Source organism: Numenius arquata, chromosome 13, assembly GCF_964106895.1.
Source record: "Numenius arquata chromosome 13, bNumArq3.hap1.1, whole genome shotgun sequence".
Classification (NCBI taxonomy): Eukaryota; Metazoa; Chordata; class Aves; order Charadriiformes; family Scolopacidae; genus Numenius; species Numenius arquata.
Window position 1 is genome coordinate 17,730,916 of NC_133588.1, and position 15,996 is coordinate 17,746,911.

At 37.4% G+C, this 15,996-nt stretch overlaps 1 protein-coding gene across 2 annotated transcripts in view; it reads right to left on the reverse strand.

Moving 5' to 3' along the window:
• CDH8 (cadherin 8) overlaps nt 1–15,996 on the reverse strand; it is a 130,728-nt gene that overhangs the window by 93,122 nt on the left and 21,610 nt on the right. The window lies entirely within an intron of this gene.

Below are 15,996 nucleotides of genomic sequence, written 5' to 3' on the forward strand. Positions count from 1 at the left end.
TACAGTAATATTGCTTTAAATTCTATTTACCATTAAATCTAACACACTCGACATGAACAATAAAAAGCAGAGAATAACACATCATTAAAAATGTAACATATATTTATTTTTATTTATCTCTGCCTCACAAGAAATCTGAAGGAAATCCATAGAACCTCTTTAGGACAGCTACAACATGACTTGCAACAACTACTACTACTAGAACTGCTCCTCTTGGCCCATTTTTGCGCAGACAGCTCAACAGAAATTGTTGCTGGTTCTGCATTTTCCTTTTCAGTTGATAGCAGTGGTTGCCAGGGCTGGGCAGCGTTGTCATTTGATACAAGAACCCATATTAGGATATTAAAATAGGTGTGGAAAAAAAGCCCTGTAACACTGGCTACAGCCAGGCCATGAGTAGATTTTCACATCGTAGCACAAGTAGGTTCTGCGGGTTCTCCGGTAGGTAATTGGTCACACACACATATCTGCAAATAAGCTGTTCAGGAGTAAGAGCTTAGAAAACTCATTAACAGCACCTTACAAAAAGGAATCTAGAATTGCTGCAATGAGCACAGCAGACAATGGCAGTCAGGTCTGATTTTCCAGTTGATGTGGTTTATTATATGTACCAAATCCTGGGTCACCAGTGTATTCCCTAATATAGTGGTATTCACTACTACAATAGTAGTCAGTGGGAGTTCTGCTATAAGAGGTGTAACTTCATTCTGTGTTTTGCTGGGCAACACGTTATTACCACACCAGCTATTACCCCACCACTGTTTTAACAACTTTTTAAAGGCACTTTAACTGTCTGTGAATATGAATGACTCAATCCAGTTCACTCTTCCCACCCACCCACCCAAACATACACACAGACATCAAGCAACAGCTGAGTCCTTTTTCCAAAAACTCAGTGTGGTTTGGTTTTTTTTTGTAGTTGCCTTCAGCTTTTACTTGAGAAAAACCAGCATAATTTACATTATGTTAATTTAAGTTAATACCACTCTCCTGTTGGTTGGTACTGCAGTTTTGTCTGCTCAGTAAGACATGTTAATACAACTTCTTTTTGTCTTAAAGATCGTTGTCCTTATGAGCAGGATTATATTCAATCTAGGTACCAGCTACACAAAAAATTATTTTCAGGGTCCCAGAGCCTGTTAAGATCAATCCAGAATCTGTTTGTGTTTTAAACAGATTGTTTATACTTTAAGCCTCTGTTTGATCCCTGAATAAAATGTATACATTATTAACATTGCATACAAAGCCTTTAGCAGAATATTGATAGCTGTGATGTCATATCAAAACTCTGACTGGACACACACAACTCAGCAAAGCAATTGCGAACATCTCAGTTCACCCAACTACACAGAGCCCTACGGCGAAAAACTATCATCTGAATTTCTAAAAAGGCACTGGCTGGATAAACTAGATATCCCACACGGGTATTTGAGAATGCTTAAAGATTCTCCAATTTGCTAATAAGTAGGAGAGGCTCTTAGTATAATCTCTGGTGTAAGTTTTACCTGCATTATCCAACAGAAGTTACGGTTCATAAATCAGTTCTGATATAATGTAGAGCTATAAATCCTTTGCAGTGCTAGTAAGATAGCAACAGTTAAAATGAAAAAAGAAGTCCATGATTACTATTAATTGTTTCTTCTAATATGTCAAAGTCCTTTGTACCAAAAGAAGCAAATAGATATTGCTATTTGAAACACTATAAAATGAAGGCCTAAAAAATTAAACAAGAAGTGGAAGAGCTAGAAGCAATTTATAAACTTAAAAATTGAAACTGAGTCTGATTTGCAGAGGATCAGTTTTTTACCCAAAGATTAACAGTGGCAAAAATGACAGTAAATTCTTTTAGCTCTTAATCAAAACCAACCCATAAACACGGTGTTTACTAAAATCATATGTACTTTTTATGGTGAGCATCCAGACAGACTAAAATATCTTTTCTAGGTTTTGAAGTTTTTAAGCTCTAGTATCAAAATATTATAATAAATGACCTATGGAAGAGCTCTTTTTCCAAAATCATTTCATTGTTTGGATTTAGGATTAAAACGCCATCATCTACTTACAAAGTTAAATCACAGAACTGAAGTGAGATTCTAAGACAGAAAGCATAGCATTTTTTTTCCAAGTAATATTTCCTCTCTTCTACTAGATGTGAATGATAATTTACAGCAATTGTCAAGCTTCAGCAAGCTGTGTTCATGTGAAGGTTAAAGATCATTAAACACATAATTATATAGGGTCTAGGTGAATGATAGAGAGGCATAATGAATACGGTAAATGAGTATCAGTTTCTGCTGAAAAAGCCTCACAAATGCTGTAAATGTGAAACTGCTTTCCACACCTGTAGCTTTATTTGTTGCGCCTGTGCTTGAAAGCTGACCTCTTATTTTTCCGAGCAGCACTGAGAAATGTAACAAGAATTTCTATTTAAAAAAGGAGACATCTATAGCTAGCCCCTATGTCCCACTACTAGAGAGCATCCCAAAACAAACAGAAAAGCATGTTTCCTGGAAAACTGAATCAAGTTCAGAGTCAAACTCACCTCCTTTATGTGAGATTCAGTTAAATAGACTGAGCTTGAAGTGAAATTTAAGTGCAATTATCTTACCCATCACCATGGGACTACAAATTCAAACATCTCTCTTCCTTAAAGTAGCAGATACAGCCCCATCACCCAATTCGTGCCTGGTTTTATGGCAAGAGGAGAGGGTTTGGATCCCCTCCTAGTTTCAATGGCGAAGCAGATGCCCTTCATTAATACCCTACTAATGGCTCCCGTGTAGCCTCAGCACAGCTCTGTTCCTAAAAAATGTACTTCATTCAAAATGAACCCTCTGAACACCACAGTTTCATAGAATCATAGAATGGTTAGAGTTGGAAGGGACCTTAAAGATCATCCATCCAGGGATGGGGCATCCACAACTTCCCTGGGCAACCTGTTCCAGCGCCTCACCACCCTCACAGTGAAGAATTTCCTCCTAATATCTAATCTAAATCTCCCCTCTTCCAAGTTAAAACCATTACCCCTTGTCCTGTCACTGCACTTCCTGACAAAGAGTCCCTTCTCCGGCTCTCCTGTAGGCTCCCTTCAGATACTGGAAGGCTGCTATGAGGTCTCCCTGGAGCCTTCTCTTCTCCAGGCTGAACAACCCAATAGAAACCCCAGTTTCTATTCATTATTAATTCCTTTCCTATTCTATGTTATAATATGGATGATAGTCAATGAAGCCAGTATTAATTAACAGCACATGTAGTGTACTTCCACAAAACTAACATTATTTTCACCAATAATGAATGTGTATCTAAAATATTGCCAACACACTATTCAAATATATAACATATATTTATAGTCTCCCACATACACGCATTACAAACATGCGTAATTAAAATCAATGCAAGAGAAATTGCAGAGATGAAACTTATTCAAGGAGCCTGTACATTCTGTAGATGTACAAGTACTACTCTGTAGTAAAAAACCAAATACATGAGCATGTTACTGATATTAAATTCTCCTATTCCATAGATATTTGTTCAGCATATTTTCACCACATTTTAACAAATAGTTGGTTCAAAACCAACTTTTGGGGACTTGAAGTCCTCTCCAGGTGTGGTGTTGATGCACAACTTGGTACAGACTAGCCTGTAATGAGATGCATCATAAAGGCAGGATTTGTAACCCAAATTTCCTCATATTGGTAAAAAAGCATAAATATATCAATAATTCAAAAGTGGGGGGGGGGGAATCTACATATCATGAAAATACTCCTGGACATTTTAATTAAGAAAAGATAAGAAGGCATTATGTAGTCAAGTTTTTATTTGAATTTGTTAGACAGTAATTAATTCGTCCTCATGTAATTGCAAGGGAATTACCCCTTACCTGTTTCAAGGGAAAAGGCATAACCTGCCCTTAAAACTTCATTTTAAAATTTGCATCATTCTTCTCCTTCCTAATACTGGATTCTTTTTTAAGGGATTAACTAGTGCATCACTGATTTTCACCTGATGTTACACAGATACACACACAACACACCAACGCTACCCTAATGCTTCAGGTTCTTCTATGTTTTAATTATACCTTGCAATAAAATTCCTCCTTTATGAGGCAGACCCCATTTAATGAACTTAGAAACAGAATTTCCAGCTTTTATGACTCTTTTCCAAAAGTGCTGGGTTCTGAGAAGCTCTAGACCATTCTGTGAAAGTATGGAAGGATTTTAGTGACTTTTACAATTGTTTATATATATCAATGCTTTCAAAAACTGTAATGCACTTACTCATCATCTGTTTCTTTCTGTATGGGACTTTGCAGCCTTTTTTTTTTTTTCCTAAAAATATGAACATCTTTAGGTGTTACAGAAGGTTTTTCTGTGTATTGTTGACGTGCTCTGACACATAATGGACAACAAGCACATTTATTTATGACCCACAGTTTAAAAAAATCATTCATAATTTAACTATTATAGATAGGTGCAATTCATTTGCACACAACACAGAGTTAATAAAGTGAATGCCATTTCAATTTAATAGAATCTTTCATTTTCTCCATGGATAGGCTGATCCCATCTTTAGCAATGGGAATTATAAACCACACAATGGGGAAGACCAAAACCAAATATTCTGCATTATTATTCAGGGTAATGACAAATTGGGGCACAGACTCCATGTACCTGACAATGTCAGTACTTGGAACACTTTCAGAAAGGAAACAGACATGTCCATGGATGACAAAGATTTCATTTAAGATACAAGAATCATGTAACTTGAAGCCTCTGGAGTAACTGTCAAAAGACATTACTGCTCACACTTCTCAGCTGCAGTTTCATAACCATATTCAAAGAGCATTAAAGCAATAATATCCCTAACACTTTCATTTAAGATCATAATCTCTGCTTTTGTCTGCCTCAGTTTCCTACCATGTCATTTGAGTATCTTTGATTCCAGATGGCTTCTTTTATGTTTCTGTTTATTCTTTGCTACTGCTTTTTTATTCTATTTGATTTGCTAATTTTGTCTCTGTTTATATTCATACTGCAACTGTGCACAAACTGCTTTTCATTGCTTACCTTTCGGTATCATCTTTTAATACACTAGAGTGAACTGTTGTTTAAAAACCGGAGACAAGATTGGGATCTAACAATCTGTTTGTTCTAATTCACGATTATGACCAACTGATGCAAGAGGAGAGCTCAGGAATATTACTGAATCTTGATCTCAGTCCTTCCTGGTTAGAGCACCATTGGTCCTCACTGTACATGTCATGTATCGCCTTCCTCACCAGGCTGAATGAATAAATTTTCATATCTATTTTCACTCAGTGTCTTGGAAGAGAAGAAAGATAGCTACATTTGTTTTTACGGATGGAAGGAACAGAGGAAGAGATAAACCCATGTTCAGTCTCACAAAGATACGTATTAGGAAAAAACATCCAGACCTTAGGACTACCCAAGCCATTCCTTAACAGCTTGACACATTTGTTCCCAGTCAATCACAGTATTAATTTTTAATTAAAATTGTTATGTATTGCAGGTGTTGTTTCACAGAAGTTGTTCTCCATACCAGGAGAACTCTGTAAGAGGAAGGAAATCACGTCCCCAGATGCAAAGTCTTCCCCAAATCCGCAATCCCATGTTCACCTTCAGTGGCTGTGACGGCAACAAAGACAAGGCAATCTGTTTCTTCTCTTTGCCATCTTCATTCCAAAGCATGGTCTCAGGTTGATTTTTTCGTGCATTTCTTACATACCTTGCTTCTTCTGAATCCTTATGTTGAGCCAGATGATAGCTAAAGCTTTCTGTTTTCCTAGTTCTGGTCTTGGCCCTTTCCATTTGGGAATACCATCTGTCTTCCCTTCTGTCCTGAGAACACCGCCACCACATATGACCTGCATCCCACCGCAGCTTGGACTGCTGCCTCGAGTCACTGCTTTCTGCAGCTATTTAACGCCCAAGTGTCCTGTGTCAAGTGGCCTCAGATGGCTGGCACCTTTTTGTAGTTGGCTTTCTGCCTAGCTTGGAGTTCATGTAACTATTTCTGAACCCAGACTGCTGTTCCTTCCTCGTGTTCCAGCAGACACGCTCCTGTAAAAAGGTCTTGATTTTTTTAACCCAACTGTTTCTGATACTTGGAAAAACGCAACAAAATTGTGTCATGTTGCCAAAGAGGAATCCTTTCCCATTTAATTTACTTCTCCTTTATTTCATCTATATTGCACTGTGGTTCACCACAGGAGATCCAAAAGCTGAGTACAGAGAGCCTCAAAAATCACATGCCGTTTTAGTCTTGTACAACATATTCCCTCTTCTGCGTCTTTATGGGGAAAAAAAGTATCTGTCTGCCATCTCCTACTGTTTGGGGTCAAGCACTTACATTAACAATTCCAGCGCTTCAGGCATTATAATTAACAGTGCCTCCTGCACTTGTCACTGTTTTCCCAACTCGGTGAAACAGCAGAAAAGCCATTTACCTTCCATCTTGTCAGTCTCATACACAAACTATGCTGAAGTTTCTACTACCTGTAAGATGCTGAGAAGTCTCCAAACATGACTTCAAAGACTGTTCCCTTTTGGCTGTGAGTTTCTGCTGCCAGCAGAGTCCGTCTTGCCGTTCCTTCCTCAATATAGACAAAGGACAGGCAAGGCTGTAAAAAACCATAAGCCACAGGAATTTCCCATTCAAGGTGCCAGCCAGAAGGTCAGCATTTACTACGTACCAAGTCCTTCCTCTTTTGTTCCTGTAATAATCATCATATTATTCAGACGGCTCTGAGCTTTTCTGCCATGTTGTTTGAGCTGTATTTTTCCTTTCCTCTTTAAAAGCTTATAATAACTTGCCAGGCTTCATTCTCAGGCACAGAGTACATTGCACTTGAGTGCTAAGACCTCTTTGTGTTTTTGAAATGATTTTCTCAAGTGAATGTCAGAGCAATATCTTATAATACATACTCTTAGGATTGCAGAAGAGGAATAAAAAAGTTAATCACTACATACCCACAGCAGTAATTTGACAGCTGCTTACAAAATCTGTCAGACAAGCTACAGCCTAGGTCCAGTGAAGGCAGAAAAAAGTACAATAGGCCAGTGTGGTCAAGGTGACAGGATATTTCTATTTATTTAAGCATATTTAAGTTGTCATGACTTTAGAATCCTTCAAGGCTCTGCTTTCAGCTGCTTTCACCACCCTGGCTTCTGATCGTGCTTTGCTCACAATGATTAGGAGGATCCCAGTGATAATATATTTAACCTGTCTTCCTTCCTAATAAAATAATTTCAAAATCATGCAGAATGCTTTCTCTTATTTAAAAATATTTAATAAAACTAACCGGAAAGCATTAAAATACTTTTTTGAAGGTAATTTTTCAAACTTAAGATGACTGCTTAGCATACTTCAGTGTCTGAGCATAAGGAAGTAAGTACTGTCTAAAACCACATAATGTGTAAAGCTGGCAGTGCAAATAGAAAGCTCTTTTCTAGCAATTGGCTGTCAAACACATCTACAGCGCAGAAATATAAACATCAGCTCTGCAACCAGCTTCGAGCTAAAATTGAAAACTGTTGAGAAGGTAACCGAGTGAGATAAAGAGAACTGAAAAATTAAATCGTGAGTACTTACATACTGATTATCTTATAAACTATCTGCTTACATGTGATAATATAACTTATTTCTAGTGTACTTACACTAACCTGTGAACTGTGCGCATGGGGACAGGAAAAAAATTTTCTTACTAAAAATATTTGTCAAGTTACTTGGAATGTGAAACTCCACAGCTAGGAAATGCTACAAAGCAAATTCCTTATGAGATGTCAAACAGAACATTAGTTCTCCAGAGTCACTATGTTTGCAGTTACATAGTAACATCAGTGTCATGCATCAGCATAAATAGATATGAGGATAATTTGATTATTTTTCCCCATTTTCTTGCAGTTAGATGTTTATTAGGGATAACTCATGCAGAATTGTAAGTCATTCAGAAGAACTCGGTTGAAACTAGTTATTATGATTTCATGCAGTTTCAGAAGAAATTATTTGCCACATCACTTGTGTGATTTTTCAAAGCTTCCTAATGTAATTTCCCATGCATTTCCACCAAGTCAGGCATTCCTGTGAATTTCTTACAAACTGACTTGCAAAGGTTATGTCTCATAACGCAATCAATTTGCAATAGCGTTAAATTTGAAATATTTTTTAAACCACTAGAGATAGATCATAGCTTCTGCTTGTGTTAACGCTTTTCTGGAAGAATTGAGAGAGAGGAGAGGAGAACACAAACCAGTAGACACAGATAATATTAAACATGCAGAAATAAACAGCAGTGCCCACTCCGGCAGGGTTTGATATTCAGTCATGTATTACCTCTAGCAACTCGTATTGAGTCCTGCAGTCCCCTTCTCAGTACATATGGAGACTGAAGTCTCAGTGACAATTATCACTTTTTTTGGCACATCAGATAACCTGACCTGTTTCCAAGGAGGAAAAAAATAGCAGTGCTGTAAGTGTGGGCACTGTTTGGAGTATTTATGTCATTTGCTGTAAACACCTAACCTAGCTGTGATTCAAAACATCCAAAATTTGGGGTCAATGTCCCATCAAAAAAGAAACCCTGGCTCAGCATGAACACAGACAAATTGTATACAAATCAGTACCACAAAAGCTGTAAGTGTGGAGCATATGCCAATCTCAAACCAGCCAGAATCCATACAGACTTAGCAACGATTTAGTCTAGACCTTTATCCAAATCGTCTGAGCTCACAGAGAAGACTACTGTGGGAGGCTGCGGGAGACATCTGTACTAATTTAATGACGGTTGAATCACTGTCGGTTTTCTCTACCCACACAATCCTGGTAGTGCTCATATCACTCTGTGTGCACAGTACAGCCAAACCCCAGATGGTCCTCTCCCCATTCAGCTGTTCTTTGCATTTCTCTACAGGGACATTCTTCTTTGAAAGGACAGGTGACCAGCTATCCTGCACGAGCATCTTCTGGGGTCGTGAGTAGCAGAGAAGATGCACAATACACACTAGATTGAAGTTAAGCAGCAAAAGAAACATATTATGATTTCTCAGGACCCCTTTTGAAATGATACATGTATTGCCCCTCCTTCAAAGAACAGATTATGAGGTTGCCCACTAGAGAACAAAATGGCCATACAAGGAACACCAAAGGAAGGAAAGAGCTTCATAAGGGAGATCCTTGAAGACCTCCAAGGACTCTGCTGAGGTTACATTAATAAAATGAGTTCAGGTACCTATTGGAAGGGCTCAGGAAAAAAAGAAGGAAAAAAAAACACTTTAAGATGAGAAAGAGGTACAATATTGAGAACTGAAGGATTTAACTAGCCAAATATAGAAGAATGACATTAAATCCAAATATCTTACGTACATTCCTGCTATTTATCTGGAACAACTTTACTGAGAGAGCCAAATGACAGCTGGTTAGCTGGGCAGCTGACAACTGCAGAGTCAGTACTCATCTATAAATAATGATTAATAATTACTTGTATTACAATAACACATAGAGGTCCTTGTTGACACAAGGGCTCTGTTATACTCTGTGCTGCAACCTTCACTGAGCTTACTTCACTGTCCTCTGCTTATGGTGAAACATCAAATGGCTTCTTCTCCCCCTTTTCAGAAAAAGAGACAAGGAAGAATGAACACAGAATATATAATTTTAGAAATTAGTTTCTAAGACATTGGCTAATTTCTACAGTTACCACCTATGGGTTCAGAATGGCTCAAAGTCACAGAAAAAAATGGGGCTGAATCCTAGCATAAACTTCTAGTCCTAAAATGAATTTTTAAATTTTTTTAAATTTTTTTATTAAATGTGAGTAATTGTAGGATCTGATAAAAGACCCAGGAACTCAATAGGAGTCTCTGTCTCAAATTTCAAGGGACACCAAACAAAACTCTTTATTTGAAAAATATATAGATTTATAAAGAAAGATACAGAACCAAAGACACCCCCCCAAAAAAAGAAAAAAAATAATCACAACTGACATCTAATTATTAATTCACATTATGACTCCATAATTTATAGTCCAATTACATTCAGAATTTATCACTAGCCTACAAGTTTATTTTTATGCTTTTCTGAGAGCTAATAGATCAGGTGTAACTGACTTTCACACAAACCAGATAAATAATGAGATTAACAATTATCTGACCGTGAGATAATAAAATGTTGAAAATAGCAAGACCCTGAAGTAAAATATTTGAGATTATTTATCAAGTCAGTAAAGCTGCCTTTTCACATTTACTCAGGATATAGGAGATGGAATATTTTGTTTGCCTATGGAGATGGGATCATTGGGTATGTAAATGGACATCGATGGCAAAGTTAACTGAAAAGACAATCTGATATACGATGTTCTTCAACAAAACATTAGCAGTATAAATGCACTGTTGCTCAGTTCTGTCATGGATATTCTGACACAAGAACTAATACAGTTAATAAACGTATCTTGGCTTATCAAATGTTAATTCTTTTTTGACACAAATTGGGATCATGGCCAGACAACAGTCACAATCACAGCATGATTAAACCGAACTCTTTTTCCACCCATACTGAAAATTCAAAGCCATATTAAATATCTCACTACTGACCACATCTGAGTTTGTATGTGATTATCAGCTGAACCAGAGTTCCCTGTCTCAGCTATGCCAACTCCACTAATAGGTAACTTTTCTCAGGGAAAGACAGAAGCCCCCGGGATGAGAATGCCTGGAGCCATAATTTCCTCGTCTGGTGCGTAACTGCTTCTGATTATACAGCATCAATGTTAGCAAGGTGGCTAAACAGGGAAACCTCATGGGTTCTCCAGTCTCCTTTTCTTTCTTCGTATGTGCTATCATAGAGACGACATAGTGGTAGAATAGGCTCAAATGTTATTTTCAAGAAAAAAATAATTAGCCTGAATAGAACCCTGCCCTTCTAACCAGCACAAACCCCACACAATCTTAACCTGACAAAGAGAAAACAGTAATTCTGGGGGACTGCAACACTTACATTTCCTATAATATGATAAAAATTCATAAGAAAAGCAGAGTCCCTGAGTGAGCTGTATATTCTGCTTTTGTTTCATATATTATTGATATGCAGGTTTAACAAACAGTTCCAAGTCTGTGAAGGAATACAGGAAGACTCAAAAATTCCTGTGTTTGTCAGTTGTTATGAACAGGTCATGATCAGTCCCTCACAGATGAGTCACATTCATGGAGATTGCAGAATGCATAAGTATTCCTAGAAATCACCATTTAAAGACTCAGTTCCACTTCTTGTTCTGCAAATACCATGGATTTCTTACAGCTGACCCATAACTTTAAGCCTTTGTATGCTGTTTACCAGTATGGTCACTCTCTACCCAGTCCAATTCTAACAGTTTAGATCAATACTACATTAATTCCAACCATTCTCAAGACCTGAACAGAACGTGTACTTGTAACACAGAATGGAAGACAGTAGTGAAGTTATAGTATATACAGTGTACTTAGTCTTTATGCCTTAAAAAAGAACTTCAGTATAAGAGTTAAATAGTTAAAGGTCTGGCATCTGTCCTTTACCAATGAAAAGGAATGAGGTTATGCAGAGCAGGTGATGGATAATAGAGAAAATGTGAAAAGCCTGTAAAAAGCCTCTAAAGTATGCTATATTGCCACAAGAAAAAAAAAAAAAAAGCTCACATTTCAGCTTTCTTCTGTCTGCTGAGATATAGTTCCAAAGGGATGGTAGTACTGAAAGTCAAAAATCAAACATCAACCAGTTTGGAGGACGAAAACATCCAAGAAATAGAAATATCTAGAGTAAACAAATGGGAAAGCAGGAAGAAAGAAAAGGAAGCAAATACCAAGCATATGGGTCCTAAAAAAACATGTAGAAAAAAGTTGCATGAATGTTAGGTAATTTAAATCTTGCCACAGAAAATGAAGTTGAGAATATTTAACTTCCAGATGCCAGTTTATTGATTACAAGATGGTTGGGTTTGGGGTTTTTTTGTTTTGTTATAAAAGACAATCAAACCATAGCCTTACAGATACCTACAGCAAAGAGGAAAAAGGCCCCAACAATCTATGTAGGCTTGTGATAATATTCACTTTAAGGGTTACCTGGAGAGTTTTGCATTTCATAAATACTTTTTCTTTCCTTTTCCTGCACTGGTCTACAAGGGATTTGACAATAAATGAATTTTTAAGCCTGTGTTAAGAAACACTGGAGAAGCAGTCCCTCACCATCAAAGGGATGGGAGAGTTGCTTGATGGGAAGAAGTTCTTCCAAGAAATCTGCGTGAGAAAAAATTTGAATAGCAGCTCATTAAAAATCAAGGAGAATAGAAGGAATTACATTCCTGAAAGGTGGGCCACAAGTTGTTTGCAAAGATAACATCGATTTCTACAGCATCTTTGACTGCAGATGAAAGCTAAATGAATGGATACAGAATATGAGATCCATAGAAAGCCTCTGAGTTTATTTTTTTCCCCCCAGAAGTAATACCTGATTTGGATCTCATTATATTCAATAGTGAGTGTATTTCTTTGCTAAGAATACTCCCAAATCTTATTTATTCTGCCTGGAATCTTACTGCCAAGCTCATTTCTTCTCACTCCCTGTGGCTAAAGCTCTCTTCTGGCCTGATTCTCTTCTAGAAGTGACACTTCATATTGATAGCCCAAGCAAAGAGAGTCATCATCAAACCGGCCGTGTCATTCAGCCCCGGGGTGCAATGCTCAGAGTGATCACACATCCTGAATACCAGCAATTCACTCGCAGCTTTGCACAAACCAGAGATCACCTTGATTGCAGGAAAACAAATAAAAGGTTATGTTATCATCATCTAAATATTAATACATGGACATCACGTACATTACTCCACAATCTGTGTCACTACAGTAATTGAATGAGCCTCACCGCACCATTGCAAAGCAAAAAATAATTTTTCTTCCCATTCTGCTGATGGGGAAACAGTCACAAAAATAGAGAGACCCAATATTCAGAAGAACCCGAGTGGCTGAAGGCACTAAAGAGAGCTGCTCCAGACCACCAAGAAGCCCCCCCAAAAAATACGAGCCTTACCCTTGTAGCTGCACGTGTTTTTTCACCTGCATTTTTCTGGACAAGAAAAACGATTCGGTGACACTCACTTCAACCATTCACCTGCATATTACTGAAAAGTTGATTTAGGAAACAAATAAAAGCTTGTGAAAAGACTAATGCAGTACCTCTTCTGAACCGTTTCCTGACCTGAATGCTTCAATGTTATTTTACATTCAAAAAGATTTTACGCCAGTGTATGCATTAATTTCATTCTTTTAAAGTACTGACCTTTTTAATATGTTCAAAATGTAAACAAAATGTTTCCTTTTCAATTCATTTTATTTTTTAATCATATTAGGAGGTTCTTTTTCATATAATAAAAATACTATGCCTAGCCCAAAATATTTTTTGATATTCCAAACATTTGTATTTGGAGTGACAATAAAGTACCTTTTCTCCTCAACTTTTCAAAACTGCGCATGAAATGAAAATCTGTCACTCAGCTCAGAAGCAGCACTTGAGTTCTAGGAGAATTAAATTCTTATTTGCTTTAAAAGCAAAACCATTTCTGCTGCCTACACAAATCCTCCAATTAAACCTTTACTTCGAACAAAAATAAGACAATTTCATTCCCTTTGTTTATCATAATTTAATTATTTTCCTTATTAGAACCAGCTTTATTTTAATGTTTTCGTGTTTTATGCTATGACTCATTCTGTAGATACCAGAACAGCTTTCTGCCCTGCCTCTACTTCCACAGCAACACAAACATAATTAAAACATATTTGCTGTGATTATATTTCAGCATATACAGATCAACACATATTTTGCTCTTAGGTATAGAATCCCTATTGTTCATGTAATTACTATGAAGAAATAATGCAAATGAGTCTGCTGGAGACAATTATTGGACTTTCTTTTTAACTTTACAATGTTATAAACAAGAATTGGCATTCCACTCAGGGGTGGACAGCAAACACTCATTTTATTGAATGCTTTAAAGACTGCAAATTAACAGAAGCTAAGTGACGATCCTAATCATTCATCTAGTACATATTAGTATCTCCAAAATCAGATCTTAGATGGTGCTCTAGAATTCTACACATCAAGATATCTCCTATTAGTATGTCCTAATGAACAAAATTAAGTATTGTGCTTCTGTGATAAAGAACATCACTTCTACGACACGGCAGCTGCCTGCACAATTTGAATAAGTAATCACGGCAGGACGAGTTAAGGCTGGAGTAAAATCCACATTTATAGTACCTGCTGAGAGCACTTTTTAACTTGTGTAGGATTTCAAAATACCTTTAAATTACTTAAACTTTTTTTGTAGTTTGCAATGAAAGTCATTGAACTATATCACAGGATGATAAACATCCACATACTATGTTCTCCTGAATTAGTTTCCTCTCATTCCCAGGGACAGAATTCCCTTCCAGTTACTTCCAAATCCACATTCAACACACAGAAATCTCGCCTGGGAAGACAATAACTTTCCCCCAGTAAACAATCTCTTAATCACACAGGCACATTGTCACGGTCCAAAAGAACACGGTGGCACAAGACGCTGCACAATTCTACCTCTGACATGGACGGGCACGATCAACTCCTGCCACCAGCCCAGCTGACAGCTTTCAGAGACGGGGTCACCCCACAGTGTCAAAGCCTCAGATGTTCAGTCAAACCAATCTCTCAATTTTTGCTTTCTCCCTTTTTTTTCTTTTCCCCTAGTGTGCCTTTTCTTTATGCTATTTGGGGTACTGTGCATAAAGGAATATCCTGCTGCTTTATCTAATACCCAACTAACATTCTTGTCGAGTCCTCTGCTGACTAGGACGTGAAAACCAGCTGCGCCACAGGAAAAGATGACAGGGGCCACAGCAGATGAATGGTCCCTCAGACGGGGTCACCATTGGTGCCATCTGATTGATCTATAAGGCACTATGGGCAGTTCCCTGGACTGAGCCTCTTTCCTCTGCTCTCATCAGCCCAGGCTGACTCCACAAACACTACAGGGATCCAATTACTTATTTTTTCCAGGGTTCCAAAATTATAGTTGCAAAACATTCTCATTCTATACAGAAAAGTCAAGGTTTAATAAACAGAAAATATCATATAGGAGCCTGATAAATTTAATCTAAGGCAAAAGGTCAAGGCATAAGCGCGCCTGAAAGCTGATGGACTGAGTTCTGGGAAGGGGAGAGACATGATTAGCCCTGATACCTTCTTAATTCTTCAACCGACTCTTCCTAATCATTTCTTCCTGCTTATCTTTAACAGATCCCAACTTGGCCAAAGGATTTTGGAATACAAGTTTTGACTCACAAACCCAATCCTTCCTTTCTGTTATCTTCCTGAATATATTCCACTGGCAAATGAATTAGGCTGACTTTGCTCTGACTTTGGGAAATCTCCAGTCCTAATTTTTGAGGCTCTTTTAAAAATAATATATTTGTGCTACGGTCCATATTTTTCCCTTTTCATAAAGTGCAATCAAAAGAAAGGATAGCAGCTCTCCTCTGAGTGTGCCATGATGTCTAGCTGAAGTACAAACTACCAAACATGGAGATACAAACAAAACAAAACCCAAGGTAAAAAAAAAAAAGGCATTTTTATCTGTGCTGCACTAGTAGGCTCTCCATTGTTTCAAACGTGGGAATATACTTAGATATCTCACTAGGCTATGTAGTAGCAATTTTTTGTCTACCCCTATGCTGAACAGAAATCCAATGTTATAATTACTCCAACATTCTAAGAATTTCCCCAAATGCTTGTATTGACAAAGTTGCTCTTTGATACCAAATTCTGAGTTATATTTTAGTGATTCCTTTATTTTAAGCAAGGGAATGGGGGAAGAACTCAAATTATATTTGTTCACATGAAAAGAAAAAGCATTTTTGAGAAAACTAAAATTAAATTTTAAGAGCTTTGATATGTTTCTGGCTTTTTTGTGCCTCCTTG